Source organism: Lasioglossum baleicum, chromosome 9 (assembly GCF_051020765.1).
Source record: "Lasioglossum baleicum chromosome 9, iyLasBale1, whole genome shotgun sequence".
In the NCBI taxonomy this organism is placed as follows: Eukaryota; Metazoa; Arthropoda; class Insecta; order Hymenoptera; family Halictidae; genus Lasioglossum; species Lasioglossum baleicum.
In genome coordinates, this window is record NC_134937.1 from 10,975,717 (window position 1) to 10,997,068 (window position 21,352).

At 42.1% G+C, this 21,352-nt stretch overlaps 1 protein-coding gene across 11 annotated transcripts in view; it reads right to left on the reverse strand.

Moving 5' to 3' along the window:
• Shaker (potassium voltage-gated channel protein Shaker) overlaps window positions 1-21,352 on the reverse strand; it is a 225,530-nt gene that overhangs the window by 132,925 nt on the left and 71,253 nt on the right. The gene's annotated exons all lie outside the window — the stretch shown is intronic.

Consider the following 21,352-nt stretch of genomic DNA (forward strand, 5'->3'; position numbering starts at 1 on the left):
ATTGATATATCCTCTGCCGCAGCTATCTTTCGAAATCGCCGCTGATAAGGGGTTGGAAACGACCAGAAAATCTCGGATGAAACATGGCTGGGGTTGCGCGCGTAAATCAAACTTTCCGTGTCTATGGGCATCAATTTTCCGCGTCAAACGCCTATCGACCCGTCCGAAAGAATTCCGAAATCTGCCGGAGAAGCCGGTTTCTCGGCGAAGAAAAATGGCCGAGACTTCCCTCCATCGATATTTCATTGTTACAAATGCAGATACAATATATCCTTCATATACGCATTATTGCCATGAACTAGTACAAAACTTTGCCGCCTTTCCCATTTATAATAATCAAATCGATTTCGGGAGTTTCAAGAGCCCATTTACCAGCAAAACAGGATTTATCTAGAGACTTATGTCGGTAACCATGTTGGTTAAATATGAAACACTAGACCAGGAATTATGAAGAGACTTGTTATTTTAATGACCATGTTTGTTATGAGAAAAAAATGTTAAAACACATTTTAGCATACATTTGCACAATTTAAAATGTTGAGATAAATTTCAACACGCAGTTGAACATTTTAAAATGTTAAAATACATTCAGCAAAAGGATTTATACCTCATTTAAGATTTTCAGAAATTGCACCGTCTTCCAAAAATTTTTATTTCTTCTTCCACCGTCTCAAGTTTCCAATTTGAATCGTTCCCCACAAAATAATTGGATTTACGGGGCGTGCCGAGGGACGCGATCCAATCGTGCCTCCATTCTAGAGCAATTGAAATATTATTCAGGTAACTCCGAAGCCGCGAAGGCAGTGGACGTGTGAATTGCACACTGTGAAAAATTATCGCGGCTGTGCGGAACGAATGAACTCCCGAAAAAAGCTGTCCGCGGCTCGCTTCATAATTCCACCGGGAATAACAGGGCGCGCTAATTTCGCCGCTCGCTGTCTCTCTGACGGCGAATGAAAATATTAACAGCCGCGTCTCATTATTCCCCGTGCTTTGTGTATCCCGGAAACAGTGTTTCAACGCGGTTTATCTCAACATTCAAATTTCACAGCGCAGTCGATCTGGTAGACTGTTTTTCACCGGTGAGAATGAGACTGCAACGATAAATAAGGAATAAGGAGTTTATTATAGAACTTGCGGTTTATCGACGTAGCAAGGGAAAGGAAATTGTTTGCACCCTGGAAGTCAGTACAATAAACGCGGACAATGCAGTAAGTAGAAACAGCGAGCAGTGTACAGACACAGTAATCGAGTTCCGACCAGATGGGACCAACCTGTAAACCTCGCTATTTCAGACGTTAAGTCTATAATTGGATACAATAATCGGTGGAAATTTTTCAGAACGAGCTTCTCCATCAATTTACCAACGATTATCGAATTTTTGTAACGACTTAAATGCTTCTTAATTCACAACCAAACTAGAGGTGGGCATTATTCGGCGAAATACATATTTCAAATACTATTTAATGTTTTAGATTTTATTTTGCTGAAAGAAAATAGTATTTTAAATAAGATATAGAATTTCGAAAATAAAATATTTATATTTTAACAATCTGAACCTCAAAATAAAATATTTCTATTTCAACGATTTGATCCAGAAAGTAAAATATTTCTATTTTAACAATCTGAAACACAAAATAAAATATTTTACTTTAATTTACTTATTTACTTTTTAATACAAATATTTGCAATATATTCTTCAAATAAAATACTATTTGCAAAAATGACTGCCTCTCTCAAATAAATTATTTTATTTTCAAAAATTACTACATCAAATAAAATATTTTATTTTCAAAGTTGTATACATACTTTAAAATAAACAGGATTATTTATTATTTATTATTTAAGATACTATTTTCCCCAGCTCTCTGAACCAAACGCGAGAGCACTTAGTTTGAAAATTAAACATTTCTTCCGATCTAGAATATTTCCATTCCCTATGATTTTAAAAATTTTATGGATATGAAATTGGTGTAATATCTCATACAATACCTAAACGTTCAGTAATATTTTGAATAATGGTACAGCAATTTTTAGTGGTGCCTCAGAGTAACCATTCGAGTGCTAAGGGTTAAAATAATTCACCCCCCTTGTCCTACGATTTATTTTATGCTTTCAATGATTAGAACTTTCTTCGTAGTTCGTAAGTTCTCAAAAAAAGGAGAAACTTGATATCTATTGTATGCCTACCTGTTCTTCAATAGCTATACATTAACAAAACCAAAATGAAATTTCATCTCGGTTTGAAGGAGATTAATAACACACATATTTATTAGACTGTGTTCAAAATCTTCAACACGAGTGTGACACGAACCTTGTGTGGCAAGGGGTCAAAAATTTCGAAGAATTTTAATTTTGCAGAAAAATACGCAGCAAATTAGTGTCAGTGTGTACTCGGCCTAACGTTTGCTGATGTACCCCGCATTATTATGGAGGACCGATGGTGCATGGTTGGTTTAGGGTCGGTCCGGTGGCAGCATTATCTTGATCAATTAATCGGTGGCTCCCTTCCGCAGCATTATCCGTCAGATTCATCACATCTGCCTTATTGTCTGCGTCCCGACGCCGGCGTCGGTTACCATTATTACCGTTATCCACTTCCAATAAGCATTGTCCCGAGGAGCGCGAGCTGAAGCGAACCGGCGCGGCGCCGAGCCGAGCTTCCTTCCAAGTCGGGATCTTCTTTCGGTAATCGTCGATAATGCAGTTACCCTGCACCATGCAACTGGCTGTGGTGCGATCGCCTATCGATCCAACCCCGCGCAACCTGACCTATATTCGACTTAGACTACCGCCGAGGAGGACACGTTTTGTCCACCCGCACGTAATTTTCGTCCTCCCCTGCGAACTCGTCCCGAGACCGTCCTAACAATACAATACCCTTCTTCGAGGACTTTAATCAGTCGCGACATTATTTCGACAACGTATTTCAGAAAGCTGTTAGGTAAATTACTCCCTTTATTGTTGGTTTAACAGATCATTGCCGGTCGACGATGTAAACGCTCGGGGATTATGAAATCTCGGCCGGTGTTTAACCTCGTGCAACTTCCGCGGAAAATGTCGGATAACGCTACACCCCCGGCTCGTTTTACACGAGGAGCCTTCCACTTTTACGCTGTTCACTTGTTTCTCTTTTTTCGATGCGCTTTTGTACTCGCAAATAGCACAGAAAAATTCCCTCTCTATAGAAAATTTTGTAATTTCAAGTTCGAACAACTCTGGGGACTTTGGACTATTTTTTCAGCGATTTCGACCACCACGAATTCGAAGCTCGAAGCCTCCCCATTCCATCGAGTGCATGAAATTTGACGCGCGATTTTTTACCGAGATTTTATTGCACTTTCAATGAGAAGTGGATTGTTGAAAAATTTCGAGAACATTTTACAAATTCGAACACCCATGAGGAATCGACGAAACTTTTTTTCCCGACCCCTACCACCTCGAATTTGATGCTCGAAGTCTCCTCTTTACAACCACTCGTTGAACTCTGATGCACGATTTTTTTAGTACCATTTTATTGCGCTTTAAATAAAATGCGCGCCTTTATCGCTACGATAAAGCAGCTCTTGCTCGAAAATTCTACGAATTCAAACCTTTCCGCAAAGTTTAAAAAATTTATCTTTAACCTAAAGCGCCGTGGACCGGAAGATCGGACTCCACGCAACGAGACCATAAAATACGGTGTACGATTTTTTTATTCTTCCATTGCACATATTGTCACACAAGCATGCAAGTAATCGATTATCCTACGCGCAGAGACTGAACAAAGGAAGTAATGCTCATTTTGCGAAACGTTCCACGAGGCGGTGTCCTTTGAATTTTCGATTCGGAAGATCGTAATGACTATTGCATCGTTGCACCGTGCGGCTCGGAAGATTAAATAAACGGCCTAAGTGCAATAAAGTGCAGGATACCAGGTATTTGTCCGTCGCATAAAGAAGCCAAGGATCCAAGTACCAGGGCGCAGCTTAAATCGCATTAGGTGCATTAACCGCAGTCGCAAGATCAATTTCTAGCCGGTGATCTTCCGCCGGAGGAAGTTCGCTGGCGTACGAAAATTGCATTACACCGGGATGCAGCGGGTTGACCAACTTCGTGGCCAACTAATCGCCCAAATTGATGCTGAACACGCATTCCCCGGGCATGGACACGGCCATAAATTCGCCGTTGCCTACCTCGCGGCCGGATCATCGAGATTCCACGTGAAAAATGGCTCTTGACTTTATTCATTGCACTAAGTCCATTTATTGGTGCAGCTGATCCTTGAAAAAATGGAATCTTCAATCAAAATCCCGACAGGATATCGGAAATCATTAATAACTCCGCCATTTCGAAACGTTTTTCAAAAAGAAAAATTGTAATACCAAGCAGGAAGTTGCATCAACGTGCTGCGAATTAATTGGAATTTTCCGTTCTGTAGTTACTCGCCAAAAAATTCGCAAACACGACCCACTTTCAGACAGCTCGGAATTCTTGGTCTTCGGAAACAGGATATCGAATATCATTAATAACTCCGTCATTTCGAAACATTTTCGAAAACTAAAAATCGCAATGCGAAGCTGAAAGTTGCATCTACGTGCTGTAATTTAATTTGTATTTTCCGTTTTGCAGTTATTCGTCAAAAAATTTACAAAAAAGGCCTACTTTCGGACACACCGAATACCACTTGGTAGTTTAGTCTTGACAAATATGACAATGTTTCAAATTTTTTTCCAGGGTAATTGTTGACCAAAATTTAAAAACGTTTTAAAGTACCTATCGGCAACATTTTAGCGTCACCCCGGAATTTTAGGGCAGTTTAGGATTGTCAAATGACGAAGATGCACGTCCTTGTTTATGCGGGAATGCGGTTTGAAACATGGACGTCGTCGAGTGAACTAAGCGGAAACGCGGCGTCGCGACGCTGCTCGTCGTCTTGACGCTCGTTCTCCTCTCGCGGGAACGTTCTCACAATTCCCCGAGGCGGACGGGAAGTCCGCAGGAAAAACGATTCCCGAGAAGCGTTCTTATTTCCAGGAGGAGAAAGAACTCGGCCAGCGCCGGGAACGTTTTATACATTGATTCCTCCGGCCGCTTATCTTGGACCGAAGATTTTCGAGTGACAGTCTCCGAGAACTGTTCCGAGGATCGATCAGCTCCTCCGGAAGCTCGGAGAAGTCGTTGAGAGAGTCTCAGGTCGCTGGGAATGTCGCAATTCCGATCTGGGATCGTTCGTTCCACGTTGCAACTGCATATTCGCCGACTGCGGCCGGGACGATGGGAAATGAACGAGGATATTTAACGCAGTATCTTTTTAATGAAATTAAATTGTACGCTTATTTTATACAGCGTAGAATCTTCTTATTCGACGGAAAAGTTCTTTGAAGATGTGACAAAGAGGATTAAAACGCTACGCAGTACTCGAGCGGACAAAGTCGCCGACGTTTAATCGATTTCACTGGGATCGGTTTTATGAGATGATAAAATGTGGACAACGTAAACGAATAATTGCGCGGGCGAGGTCAGAGACTGCGCTACTCGCTTCTCTGATTGAATCTGCATCTGAATCTGGATTTGAATTTGAATTTGAGAAGCGAAATTAAATATTTTTACCAGATTTTTACGCTATTAATCATCAAACAAATCACCTTCAACAGTTAAAACATTTCATTAAACATTCTATAAAAACGCAATAAGGAATCACGCTTGAAATTTTGTAGATTCATTGAAAAGAAGAGACTTCAATCTCCAAATCCATCTTAGTTTGATTCGCAGAAAAAATTTGTTCAGCTTCGTACGGCCATTTCAATCTGTACAACTTTTAGACAAGAATGCATACCTGCCATTAAAAATGCAATAAAATCATAACCAAAAATCGTAAATCAAATTTTCAAAGTTGATTGGAAAGAGGAGACTTTATTCTTGAAATTCCTGGTGGTTCGGCTAGCTGGAAAAATTTTTATACGCGAGAAAGTTGACTTTTGAACAAAGAGTTATAGAAGTCGATCCAGAGGCCTTTGTATGCGGTTTCCATCGATTTGAAAATGGCACGGGGACGCCGCGCCGCGCCGCCGATAGGATTCCGGGGTACCGGAATGACGTTTCGTCGTCCCGCGGAAAATTACGGGCCCAAGCTTTGTGGGGTTACTTCTTTACAGCGCGATTATTGGATAGAGCGTCAGGAGAACCACCGTGAAACTTCCATCGGAACGCGGGTCGAAACGATCCGTCCGGATTATAGAGGCCGCTCGTTAACCTTAGACGTCGTACAATTCGACGAGATTTATCGTTTCGCTTCGGGCCTGGGTAATTAATGATCCCGCGGAACGCTTCGAGATTCTGCTATTGATTAATTTGAATGCAACCCCGGGATCTCCGGCCCGTCATCGATCGGTTCTCATATTGCGCGGTGTAAATTCAACCGCGAACATGCCAGTCCGATTGATCGAACCAGATTTATCGTTCCCTGCTCTCGATACTACTCGAAATTCCCTTAAACATTGCTCTCCCATTCGTCCACGATATTTTACCTTCATTTAAAGTACTATAGAATCGAATAAAAAAATCGTACAACAAATTGTCTGGACTCGTTGTGTGGAGGAAGCTTTAATCTTCAAATTCGTGGTGGTTTGAGTCGCGAAAAAAATTTTTTTGAATTTCGTACAAATATTTGAATTTGTACAATTTTCAAGCAAACATGAAAACCTACCAGCACACATGTCACTCAAAGTGTAACAACATGGCGACTAAAAATCGTAGATGGAATTTTTTGGACTGGTTCGAAAGAGGAGATTTTAATCTTGACATTCGTGGCGGTTTGATTAGCGAGCAAAATTTTTTGGACTCCGTACAGATATTTGAATTTGTCCAATTTTTAAAGGGAGAGGTTCAACAAGTTTTTCGTAAAAAAGGACTCGCCTGGTTTTTACAGCAAGGTCTCCAATTACAGTGAGCGATCCGAACGTTTCAGCCGCGATTTGATAAACGATTTCATCAGGTGTCTTTTCCCAGGGATATTCTTTCCGGAGTGGATTTCGTTCAGTCGGTGGACGGGATCGTTAGCAAGACAAATTCGTCGGGTCCATAGGAGGGACTCCGGCTCGTTTGCTTTGATTCCGAGAGACTTGTAGACCCGACGCATTGATCAAATAATCGAAAACGTGGTGCGAACAGGTGGACTGTGCATCGAGAAAGAGGAGCCGGCGCCTAGGATATAGCGGAAACGCGTGTTTCTGTCTTCTCTGAAAATAAATCGGCGGCGCGTTCAGAAGCATTTGCTCGCGAAGCCGCCTAAAAATACGACAGGCTAAAAATACCGATCCAGCTACTATTTCCGGGCTACGATCCACGGGTACAATGCCTCGGGCGTCGATCCGCTGGATCCTCGCGATCCGGAGACGCTTGCGATCGACGCGAGCGAGTTCGAAATTTTCATCGAATTTTCTGCGAAATTACTTGTTCGATACTAAACTTTCTACATTTAAAATAGATTTTGTGCACTTGGAAGATCGAATGCTCAAGAATAAACGGGAAATATGTAATCGTGAAAGCGAAATTTCATTTCAATTTTAAAAAAGCGAAGAACGTCTACATTCTTCAAACGAAAAATATGGCGAATAAAAATTGAACGGAACCACCGATCGCATAACTTGCAAATATATATTTATCTCGCAGCGATGCGCAGAGGACACGCGAAGGTCACCGGTGTCTTTTTCAATTGGATCATACATTTTTCAGCGGATCGATGCAGCTGCACATATTCTCTATAAAAAGACACTCGAATAATTATGACGAAAACGCATATATCCGAGAGATTTGATTCGAACGATTACGAGAGGTTTTTTTATTTTTGTATGTTAAAGAAAATGTTTTTTGAACGAACGATTCTCGCATTCGCCGGTGGTATTTTTTCTTCAAACAATTTCGCAGGTTCGCAAATAAAGTTCTGTCAACAACGCCTGTATTCCGAGCTCGCGCTCACTTCACCGGCTCGCTTGTGGATCAGAACGATTTCGCCTGAAGAGTTCCGCGAATATACACGCGAACACCGTCCGTATGGTTGATCTCAATGTTCACGCGAAGCTAAACAAGGACGATGCAAGGACAGCGGAGCATGTTGTTTGGAATAGAAAGATTGTTTATTTACGGGGCAGCTTGTTGTTCCACTGAATGCGAAAGCGCGTTAAAAGCATTCAACAAACTTCTTTTGTTTATATGGCGAACGTCCCAATCGTTCATGATAAAAATTCGAAAATTTGTACTTTGCATAAACATCCGCAGGCAACTAAAAATGACTCCAAAAACTCGATGCAGTTTCAAATATTGACCACCCACACAGACGACAGAAATACTCGTCGACCATATGTGCTTTTCTAGAGTGTAGAAATGTACAGGGTGTCCCAGAACTTCGTTGGGAACATCGCTGAAAGGTAAACGGTGAAGAACGGTCGGAAAGGGCGAAGGTAATTCAGCAAATGCATGCGAGATGAGGTTCTTCCGGTTGTTCGGTGTTCCTTCGGAACGACAGGATGGATATTCTCGCGGGAAAGAGAAGAAAGATTGAGGGCCGAGGAGACATTTGTCCGGGACGGTGAATGGCGGCGAGATGTCTTTAGAAGTCGCTGGCCCATCCAGTCCATCATCCCCGAAATGCTGAAAGACCGTCCAATCTTCTGCGAAATGACGCGGAACCCAAGACGATGAGCTTTGCCGACGGTCCTACGGAATATGTATGTCAACGCGTCACCTGCTGTACTTATCGGGACACCGATTGACGAATTGTCTTTGCGTGGACCGCTAAACGAGCCGAAGTTTGTTTACGATACTATAGTTTCATTGATTATGGAACTGGTTAACTGTGTTTCTCAAATTTATCGATAATTTTTCGAGCTTTATATGGAGTAAGAGCAACGGGGCCACGCCCATTAAGGGAGGGTCACGCCTACTATACACGTAGAGGACAGAACTAGCTTCTGGACTTGTTCAGGTCATTCTAGAGCAGATATTATTAAGGAGGCTTGTTCTGGTTAGAAGAAGAATGACAGAGCCACGCCCACTCGGACCACGTCGGGCCTACTCTGGACAGAGAGGGCAAGAATACCAGGATTGTGGCTGAATTTAAATTTCTGGTCTAATTTACGTCTGACAAGGGTACAAATGGCCCTTTGTAATACTGTCACAGCTGTATACCAAGAGCAACAAGGCCACGCCCTATTAGAGGATGCCACGCCCACCTCCCACGGAGAGGAAAGGCAATATTTTAATTCTCCCTTCTGTCACGGTGTGCTCTTGGATCAATTCAAGAAGCTTCTAGGGCACACCTATTATCAGACTAGAATCTGATTATTCTAGCCGGAATGATTATGGTCTTTACAGCTAGTACTGGTTCTGTCAAGAATTAAGAGCACTCTAAACAACGACAGTAAAACAGATAACATTTTATTAAGACTTTGGTATGATTCAAAGTGATTCTGGCATTTATGAGTCACTTTAAATCAAGCATAAGCTCTAATTGCCCTATAAAGCATCATTATACCCCTATAAAAGATTGAGAGCAACGCAGTCACGCCCACTGGGAGCCGGCCACGCCTACTCTCGACCCAGAAAGAACAATGCAGGTGCAATATACGCAACAGAACGCTAAAAAAGACCCTGAACAAAGACGAATCGAGCAAACTGGCAAAGGACTTATCGATTTGTGCTCACGTCGGCAACGTTTCGAACTCTCCCGTGTTTACGAAACATTTCTGAAGCCCGTGCTCTCAGACGAAAACAATTTAGCGCAACGAATTCGGAGGCTGTCGGTCAGTCAGCAGGGCAGTCGATGACACGAGAATCCGTATTTTGTGGGGGCGAGTTTCGATAACAGAGGAACAGGTGACGCTCGTTTCTAGCGAGGCGTTCTCGAGCGTCCTGGCACTCGGCAGCCTCGCTTAACCTGCCGTTAGACCGACCGGAAGGGACCATTGTCTCCAAGTGCCGCTCCGCGAGGACAATCGAGGGAAAGAGAAACCGTGAGAGAGAGAAAGACAAGCCGAAGGAGGGAAGCACTTTCGCCGGGAGCTTTCAAAACAATGACGCGCTTGCGGTAGGACATGGACGGAAGAACGAACAGAGAAGCTTGAATGGCCGACGAGAGAGCGACAGTATTAGAAGAGGAAATAAAAACCCGTTCGACCTTATTCTCCACCGCGAATGTTGCCATCCCCCAATACCCAGAATCCCTTTCGCTGAAGCATCCTGTTTCCAGGCGGGCCCTCTCGAAATTCCTGCGGTTTCAGACCCCATCTGATGGTAACAGTTGCTCAACTCTTTTTTTTTTTTATACGGAAAGATAATATATTTTATTACATTATGGATATTTGAACATGTTAAAACAATGACACAGGCCGTACCTCGACGCAGCAATTTTCTCGGATATTTTTCAATCTGTTTAGAATAGATAAAGGTCCGAGGTAAAATTCGATCTCGCCAGGCGAAGCAAATGCCATTATAAGACTGCAGATCTTTATGCAAATTTTCGTTTTCATTATTTCATAAAAGTCCGCGGAAGAAAGAAATTGCTTGCATAAATAACTAGTCGGAGCCCTCTTGCGGCAATTAATTTCTGTTAACACGTTGCATAGCAGTGGATACTTAATAGTCTTTCAAACTTTGTGATTTAATATCCGGCGATTGTTTATTAAATTTTTCAATGCCGTTAACGAACTCAATACCGAACCAAGTCCCCGAACGTTCACTAACATTTGTAACAATTCCTATATTTGCAAGTAGATTATAAAAAATGGCTGAAAATGTGGATTCACAGATTTTTGTCATCTTCATAAAGTAATATAAAATAGTGATTCTTGGCGCTCGGTAAATCCAGCGTTGATATAAACATTGTTCAGCACTTTACAAATTTGCGGACGAGGGTGTTTTCTCGGATTTTAAAGATTGTTAGAAGCCCTGAGTGCATGAGGATCCGCAGACCCGGTGTAATAAGGGCAGCGTCTTCTTCCAGGGTTCGTAAAATAGAGCAAAATGTTCGCGGCGGTATCTAAAGAGCGAGGCGAGGGTCGAGTGAAATAAAAATGAAACGCCGGTATAATACGATACAATGGACGCACGATGCAAGGAGGAAACAAAGATGGCGCGAGTTAATTAGCAAATGAACGAGCTAAAACGAAACGCTGAAGACAATGTTGCGTGCGCGGGCAAGGTTCGCTGGGGTAAGCGCCGTTATTAAACCTGACCCGAGTATAATTTGGTCGTGATAATAGCGTCTGAAAGGGGGCAACAAAGAAGAACTGCGAAAAAACTGATGTATTTAATATTTCAAAAACAAACCAATCAGTTTTTTCCCCTATTCCAGCTGCATACCTTTTTTTCAATTGATAGACCAAGAGTTTGAATCGTGAAATGTTTCTGTTTAATTACAATCAGAAAGTAACCGGTGATTATATTTTCTGTTCGAGCTGCCGACGTGCTGACATACAAAATATATTGCGCAATTTGCTGCGACGTTCGGTGCAAATAAAATCTCGCAGTTTCGCTTTACTTTTTATGTTTTCCTCGTTCCACTAGCTTCCAGTGTTTTATTTATTTATCCGTCGGTGTGGGAGGCTACGCCCAATGAAATTTAGTGGATCTGTTCTGATCCTGTATTTGAAAAAAATATGATAGATTTCACATATTTTACAATTATTAATACAATAGAATTATGGAAATTATTTCACGATAAATGAGTGATTGATACAAGTCTATAATAATAATCTCGCGATATTTAAAAAAGATCAAGATCTTCTCGTAACAGTTCCGACCAAATGCATTTTTTCATCTTATTTATTAGACGTCATTTACTAAACTAATTCTTGTAGCCTTACAGAGAAATTGAAGTCGTTTCGTCCATTCCTATAAAAGTTATTCTGATTTAAAGTGTGTGGAATCAGTTATGCTCCTTATTGTAAAATCCTACAATTTTCCTTCTCGAAGAATGGGGGCACTTGTCGAGCGACTGTCTTCCAATTGGCTAGACCACACACTCGGTAATTAGGCCAGGCAATTAACCACTTCTGAGCCGAATCTCCATCGCGAGACGGTCGGTTTACACGGGCGAATTAGGCCCGTGGAAATGTTGCGGGCAAAGAACAGGAGGCTTTTGACGAAGAACGCGAAACTTCTGACAAAGCCAGCGGAAAAGTTAGGTTCCCGGCCTTGGACAAAGGGCGGTTCTTGCGTTGAACTGTTGGAGGCAGGCGGCGGCGGCCTCTGCAGTCGGGTGGCTGTCCCCAGAGGAACGAATGGACATCCGTTAACAATCGGCTGGCTACGTCAGAGCCGGTAATTGACGCGGGAGAACGTCCGAGAGTTTCGTTCGGGAAACGCGGGGAATCTCTCGAAAGAGACCCGTCGTCGGAGACCTTCGGAGGAACAGTGATTAATGCATCAAAGCCGTGCGCCTTTGACAACCGGTGCTTCTTTCACCTAGCTCTGGCCATTTTCGAATCTCAAAGCGACCTCTACCATCGCTTTCAACGCCGCGGTGTTCGACGATTCGCCCGGCGACTCTCTGCCATTAGCTCGGAATGACCCTACACGGTGCTCTAGGCTCCGTGTGTTTGCATAAATGCAGCGAAATGTGCCTCGCAATTCAGAGGTGTCTGAATCTTATACCAGACAATTGGCAAGTACTTTATAATATTATAGTCAAACAAAATTCATTATAAAATAAAATATATAAGGAAAGCTTTTTAAAAACCACGCTTACATTAAAACGCACTAAAAAGGAGAAAATAATTTTTTTCCTGGTCCTCTATAAAATACCGAATCCAGTTAAATGATTAATAATATTTTTCCCCAAAATTTTAAGCAATAAGTTCAAAATTTCTACTGTTATAAAATTAATGTTGGAATAGATAGAAAAATTTAGTATAAACTTAAATAAAATCATTATATTATAGGGAGTATCAAAATAAAAGCATGTCATGACTTTATTTAAATTTATATTAAATTTTTCCATTTATTCCGACACTAATTTTATAGCAGAAGAAATTTTTAACTAATTGCTTGAAAGGGGAAAAATATTATTAATCATTTAACTGGATTCGGTATTTTATGGAGAACCAGGCAAACAATTATTTTCTCCTTTTTAGTACATTTTAATATAAGCGTGGTTTTTAAAAAGTTTTTTTTATATATGTCATTTTCTACTTTTATTGTCATCGGAAGAGGTTTAAAATTCGATTACAAGATTTGACGCATACAACAACAACAACACGGCTAGTTAATATAAGCGTGGTAAGAAACATGTAGAGTCGAGTTTATGGAATTTTTTTACCACAATTATTGGACATATCGATTTGATGCTTCGCAGACTTGTTAACATCAGTTTCAGGAACATACAGTATTTTTCAAAATAGAAACATTCACTGCATCATGAGTTATAAAACGTTTAAATTGCGATGGATTGGTAGGTGTCCGTTTATTGTTAATCGAGTGTGGTAAACTTTCGGAAAAAAACTGCTTTTCGCGGACTATGCGAAAAAATTGAATTCTTTTCGTCGAAATCAATTTGCATACGATCTCGAGAGGTTGTAGACGATATGTTACGTGAACCTGTTACGTAATCACGAGCAAAACTCCCCGCGGGCAAAACTGATCCCTTCTTACGTAATCCGGTACGTTTTGGACGTTTCCGAGCTAGAATCAGTCGGATTTCAGAATAACTTCCTCGTTGGTGCTGTTTCTGTACGGAAACGACACGTGTTTCGACGAAATTCAAGTTCAATTGCATCGGTAAGCTGTACTGATCCCTTCAATTCCGTTCTGTTGCGATTCTAACATTGATTCTACACAGACAAATATTTCTAGATCACACCATAACATGTATACAACATTTTTCTGTAGGAGACTTTCCTGAGAAAATTGATTATTTGTTGGAAAACAATTTTTAGAAATGTTTCATGTATCTACAATTTACTATATTCAAATATTGATTTGGCATCCGTTGAATTGGCACCACTCATTGTCTGATCATGACCCACTGATTCTACTTCCCGAGCAAACATCTCGTTCCTTTCCTTGGGGGAACTTGTTCAATTTTCTTGATAATGTCTTTGAAATGAAACCTCAAATGAAAACCCTTGTTCTATACTGGCGACCTATTTTTATACAAAGGATCAATCTTCATATTATTTTCCATCAACCTATAGAATGCTTCACAAACGACTCAGTAAACAACGATCCCTTTCTACTCCACCAGAATCACGATTCATCGTGCTTAAATAATTTTGCCTGCTGCAAAAAACGATCAGAAAATTCCGGGAAAAATCTGAGAAGTACACCTGACTATCATACGCCTTTTATTTCGTTCAAATATCTCGCACACTAACCGAGATCAACGCACGCAAAGTTACAGTCGTCGACGTCGCTCAGACAACGTCGCGTCGCGTCGCTGATCAAACACAAATAAACAAGAATCATCCCAGATCTATCAGATCCTTCTCAAATTGCACAACAACCGAAATAGAAGGCGGGAAGAGTATCCGGGCGGGTCGGGTGATTTCTATTTAAAACGCGTTGTTAACTATTCTACGGAGATCCGTTAACTCGAATTATCAGGGCCATTGAGCACCGGGGGTACGTGACTTACACGTTAAGGATCCGGGCATTCGGCATAGGCGTTATTCGATCGAACTCTCCTCCGGTAACCCGGAAATTAGCGTTGGAAAAAGGGAGAGTCTGCTCGCGGAGTCTCCCGGATACCTTTTCACGGGATCGGCCTCGTAATTAACGGATTAGGGCACAAAGGGGCGGGTTCCGTGTGCTAGCACCGGCGTGCTGCGCCAGTCCCTTTCATCGACGGTCCCTTTATTTGCTTGCCCGTACGCCCGTCGAGATTACTCTTGTTCTCAGCGAAGGAAAGATCCACCGAGGTCCCGCCAGCTATACACCGAGGGACCGGGATCAGCTCTCAGTCGTTTCTCCGTTAATAAAGTCACCTGTTTTGCGGAGTCTGTGCGTCTTTTCAGAGAACGCCCGCCTTTCTATTCGGTATAGTTCGCTACACCGTTGCTCCGTTTAGGCGAATGCTGCTTTGGTCATCCGTAATGCGCATTCGCATGCCGAGGAAAAATTAAATTATTTATTATCGTTGCTGGTCATTGTCGTTCCAGAAAGTTTCCAAACATTTGCATATTTTTCAAGTTTTATTAAAATTCTGTCACTTTTACACGTATTAACAGAAACAGAAAATGTATTTCTATTCTGTACGCATATTTAACGCTTAAAATCTTCTGCGAAATTATTCAAGACAAACAGGCTTTCCCAGCTAGAGAATTGTTGAGGATAAAAAATTCTATTGATTGTATCCATGAAGAAAATAAAAATATACAGTGTCTTATTATTTTTGGCAGCACCGTAGATCTTTATTCTGCGACATGATTGATGACAAAGAGACTATAATCTACATCACGGACACGATTGTACACCATGAAGTGAATAATGTGTCCATATATTTTCAACGTAGTCTACCAGAGCGCATTATTCACGAAACAGCAGATAATAGCGGTTGATCCTCAAGAAAAGCAGCAGACACGTTGGCTGCGCGTGTTGTTCTACTTGCTCGTCTTGTTCTACGCTCATTGTCCGCACTCGTGGCGCTCTTGTGACTCATCAACGCGAACAGCAGGTGTAGAATACATAAAAGTAGAATAGTAGAGGGGGAGGTGGGCCACTCGAATGCATTGTTCCTCGAGGCAGTTTACTACGTGATTTTTCTGCAGGATTTTTTTTAATTCCCGCAGCGATCGAGTGCAATCGTTCCCCGGTTCCGAATCACTTGTTATAAAAGTTCGGAGCGCGGAGCAGCTCGTAATTCCAATTATTGTAATAATGTAAAACTTGTTCAGGAGTTTCGAGGATAATTATAACTTTCCTGCGGACAGACGTAATGAAACGGCCGGGAATTAAACCGGGCCTCGGCTCTCACACGTGAGCCGACGAACGCTCACCTCACGAGACGTCCCATCGACTGGGACACGCACTCGCAGAAAATCGATCGGTTTTCCCAGCAGCCGTCGCTGTGCGCCGCCATCTTGCGTGTTTATGGTCGTGCGCTCGCCGCGTGCGTCTCGGGGACCGTCGAATCTCAGGGAAATAGGGCGGTGTTTGAGCTGCTGGCAATTTGCGAACAAAAATCGAACGGTCATCCAACTTGGCTCATTTTGTAGGGTGAAGCCTGCCCTTTCACACTCCTAAACTGATTTTTTTCAAACACGTTGTTGTGTTCCAAAAAAAAACGGAAAACTGAAGAGGAGTTGGCACTAGAAAATTTTTTCGGTAATCTGGACTGAAATAGGACGATGTTTGACCTGCTGTGAATTTGCGGACAAAAATCGGACGGTCATCTAGCTTGGCTCATTTTGTAGGGTGAAGCTTGCCCTTTCACGCCTCTAAACAGATTTTTTCTCAAACACGTTGTTGTGTTCCAAACAAAACGGAAAACTGAAGAGGGGTTGACGCTAGAAAATTTTTTCGGGTATCTCGAGCGAAATAGGACGATGTTTGAACTGCTGAAACTCCGCTAAAAATAATCGGACGATAATTTATCTCGTGTGATTTTACAGAGCGAAGTCTCTAGTTTTACAACCTCGAGACATTTTTTCTTTCAAAAGATTAAAATGTTTCTACAATTTAAATAAATTCACGTGCCAGACGATCGATTATTTCCCAACTGTGTGTACTCGTACTTCGTAAGTGCGGGCCCTCGTCAATTATCGTACAGGTACCTAACGCGAGGAAGCGTTGCGAGAATTTTACGCGCGAGCGAATCGAGTCGTCGATACCGTTTGTCGGCAACCACTTAATTAAGCTCGTCTTCTTCTATTCGAACCGCACCGGAAATGCTCTGCGAGCAAACGTTTTTTTCCTTGCAAGCTTCCTTTTAAGAGCTTCGCTTCCTCTTCAGTGAAAACTTCACGTAAAATTTCACGAATGTGCTTCGTTTATACTTTCTGCCCCACAATTCAATCCTCAAGATTGCTTAACAAATTTAGCATATACATATAAACTGTAACTTGAAAGAAAGGAAGTAATCGGATTAATAAATAATTTCCATTTAACGAATTCTGCTGGAAATTTTTTGACAAGTGTGCCACGATATTGCACGATTTAACGAGTGTTAATTGGCGAGCGGGGCAAGCGGGGCAGGTGAGAACAGGTAAGAAGGGAACGAATCCAGCGAGTAGAAAGCAGCAGGCAGAAAAGCAGGCTCGCAGGAACGACCTGAAAGCGAGGAGGTTTGATCGATCGTTGGAAACGATCGACCCGAGGCTCTCGAGGGCCTCGACGAGCACCGGGACCGAGGCTATCGTTTCGGAAACGATTCCCGCGATCCCAGGGTTCCTCTTCCTCTCTCCCACGGTTTTTCTCTTACTACCCCTCTCTCTCGGGCCGCGGATCCCGGGATCGTAATTACTTTCGCGCCGTTCGAAACCCTCGGCCCAAGAGGGTTCGTCGAGTGCGGGATTCGGACGTCTTTCGATCTCGAAATGTGGAACAAGCGCCGACGGAAATCGAGCCTGCCTTTCCGCTTTCGGACGCCATTATCGCGAGTCATCCCCTGGAACGCATGTTTATGAAACAGGATTTTCATTGGTCTCACCCCTCCCTGGAAACCTCACCAAAATTGTGGAATACATCTTTGATCTCGAGGGTCGCTTTCTGTGAAAATTGCGTTTAAAAATCCAGTGGCTGAATATCTCGATTTTTATGCGGTTTTGGTACTATACAGCTTGAAGGTATAGTTGATTGATACCTTTTTATTCCCGGAGGTAATCGTACACTTTACGGGCGCGGAAACGGCTCTTGAAAGTTAGGGGTGCGAAGCGTGTTTGATCGAACATCTCCGGAACTATTGATCGCAGAAAAACGTTCTCCACGCACCCACACTGCTTATATATTTTTCTATGAACCATGTAAACTCGTACGATTCCAAAGAATTATTTATTGTAGTCGAATAATGACAGATTTATTTAGATAATGAACTTATAGGACGTTAAAGACGAGCTAAGCTCTCCGCGTAATCGCTATAATCATCGCATAACAAAGTTTCCACGAAGGGAAGTACACTCCTGAAAATGAACTTCTGAAAAGTGACATTAGAGCGAAGTAGATACTCGCACAGCATCGAAGATTAAACAAGATTCAAAGGCGCTTCCACAGCGTTATCAAAGACATTACCATCCCCGGTAATAACAGCAATATTACAACAAAATTTCTGCGAAACATAGACCAGGGAACTGGCAGGAAACAGTCTCGACAGATTTAAATGTCCGAGCAGTATTGTTATCAAGCAACATTGAGTAACGCTGTACGATTTCGCAGAATATTTTCGCAGAATATTTTCGCTTGGTAAACAATCATATATGCGGCATGCTCGGGTCAGCCATTAATGGTAAATCGTAAAACAGAAGTTCTCTCACCTGAGGCACAACGGCAGCGTTACGATCGTACGAATCCAGCCACGTATCTAAATACTGCGAAACGTTCCTGATAAAACGGTCAGGCAGCACGGAACCGTGTAACATGGCAGCGGAATGTACACCGAAACTCAGCACGCGAAGGGGTGTGTCGCCAAAATTAGGCAGCGATTATTTTCCATGCAGCTCTCCGGCCGAGTCAGAAGCGATCGCACATCGTCGGACGTCGGCCAGCGGAAGCGTAACTTACCCCTAAAACTACTATACAGAGGTCTTCCTCGACCCAGAGCATAGAAGATATCAAGGGCGCGTTCCTCCTGTTCTTCCAAAAAGTTTTACAATACATTAAGTTGAAGATTGAATTAGAAATTTTATCTTTGACGAAGATTTTATTGGAAATATTCGATGTAGCATCGGAATTGATTTGTTAAAAGTTTCGTTAATTATTTACCATTCGATCCCGATGATTTAAGCAATTAGTCAGGAGACTGCGAATTTTATGTAATTTCATCAATAAACCTACCGCTGCCGGTCAAGCGGCCTATTTTACCACGTTTTTATTATCTCGCTTTCTTGTCTGTCTATCTGTCTGTCTGTTTGTTTGTTCGGTACAAATTTTGCAATTGATTTTAAACTAACTTCCCGATGAGCTAGAGACTTGAAATTTTAAACATAGCTCAGAACTGGATGACAATGCAATATTTTTAATGAAAATTTTTAAAAAGCCTATGCGTTTAGGAGATATAAACTATTAAATTTAACCGTTACACCTCCCCACGCGACGTTCGGTAGTACTTACGTGTCGCGTCTACTCCACTACGCGTTCCCATTTTGACTCGTCCCCACTCCACTGACCCGCTTCGCAACGAAGGAGTGAACCTCAGTGTCCGTTCGAGCTCCGTGCGGTGTTTACAAAGTTACTACGTATTATTATACTATAATGTTTGTTTAGCAAGCGAAAGAACCGTTACACCGAGATTCTCCGTCGAATAAAGATTCGATCTTTGACATTTTACCACGGCGTTTGTTTTCTCTGTTATAGTCTCATAAAAATGTTCAAAATCGATTGTAAAATTTCACACATACAAGACTAAAAAGCAGAAAATAATTATTTAAATAAAAATAAATTTTTTAAAAATACCACGTTTTTAAAACGGACTAAAAAGTATAAAATAATTTTTTCTAGCCCCACACAGATTCCTAACCCCGTACAGATTGTCCTGAAAATTTGTGATTGTGAATTTGTAATAGCTATAGAAATACTTGTAAGATTTAAAACGAAAAACGTGGGGCGCAAGATGATGAAGAGTGTAGAGAGTAACTACCGTTGAGAAAACTCGCATAACAGTCCATATCATTTGCAGTGCAATAAAATTGTTAGTGATTTAGGTGTTCATGCATCGATTATCTATTGCATGCGCCCCACGTTTTTCGTTTTAAATCTTACAAGTATTTTCATAGCTATCAAAAATTCAAAATCACAAATTTCCAGAACTATCTGTACGGGGTTAGGAATCTGTATGGGACTAGAAAAAATTATTTTATACTTTTTAGTCCGTTTTTATATTTTTCACTATGCAATTATTGAAATTATGAAGCTACTTAAAAATTGAACAAAATACAAATAAATAGAACCTTGTCATTTTTATAAGCTAAAACATTTTAATCGCTATTCGTGCTTACTAAGTTTACTGTTAATTATCCAGATATGTACCGGATCCATTTCATCAATTTATGGTATGAGATATCGAAGGAGGTGCAAGTAAAACGAGCCTAAACGCACCATAGCGATCGATGCGCCGAGGAAAGACGCCCTCATTTTTTCCTGCCGAAGGAAAATCGCTCCGTGGGCTAGATTACTCCGATTCAATTTGTCCTGCTCTGTTTTTCTCACCAGGGAAAGAGAGAGAGAGAGAGAGAGTGAGGGAGGGCAACTTGGACGCAGTTTTCGGCGAGCAACGAGCAGATTAGAGCGAGTAAATTGGATCGCGAGGAGTTTCGTGCTTGAACGCTAGACATCCTCGGTGTCTGGAGTAGCCGGGGAAGCTTCTTCTTCTGCTTTTAATGAAACGGAAACTGCGTGGGCCGAGATTCATTCTAGACATTTATTCTTTAAATTCTAAACGTTGTTTTCATCTCTGATTTTCATGGAAGAATCGGAGCATGTTTGCGGAAGACAATGCAGAAAATTTGGAAAACCGTGAACGGAGATCACCGAGTGGCTCGTACCGCGAAAGATGGTGTTGCGAGGGAAGAATTTCAAGACGGACGCAGTCGCATAGGCGGCGATCGATGCACACCGTGCGATTTTTCCGAGTGGCCCGAAACCCAAACCGGGACAGAATACGAATAAACCGTTGCACGGTGCCGTGGCAGCGTGATTGCGAAGGCGCGGAATATCGTTTCGGTATATCTAACGAGCGACGATAAAATCAGACAATTTCGCCGGTGAGCTCTCGCTACCCGAGAAAATCGAACGCCGGGGAAACCAGCCGAGGATCCTACCCCTCCCCCTAGCCTCTTAAAATATTCATCCGATTTGATGCTGTTGACAACCGGGATCGGCAGGCGTGTTCGCGAACGGCCAACTTCCGCCCCCGGAAGTTACTCTGTGCTATGAAGTGATTGCAAGCTTCATCCCCCCACAATTCACAATTTTCTTAAATAGAACTTTGCATAGTTTGCCCGTATTTAATTTTTTCGAAGCATTTATTCTACTGACAAGATAGGATATTAAACCATCCCCACTCTTTTCTCCGAGAGCTGCCCCCGCGACGCCGTCAATTCAATTTTTATTGAATGCCGCGGTAAACGAAGAAACATCGTTCCTCAGCTTCCGGTTGCTCGGGAATACTTTTTGCCGAGACACGACAGGCTCGAATCGCGTCACAAATCAGGGAGTTTCAACGAAG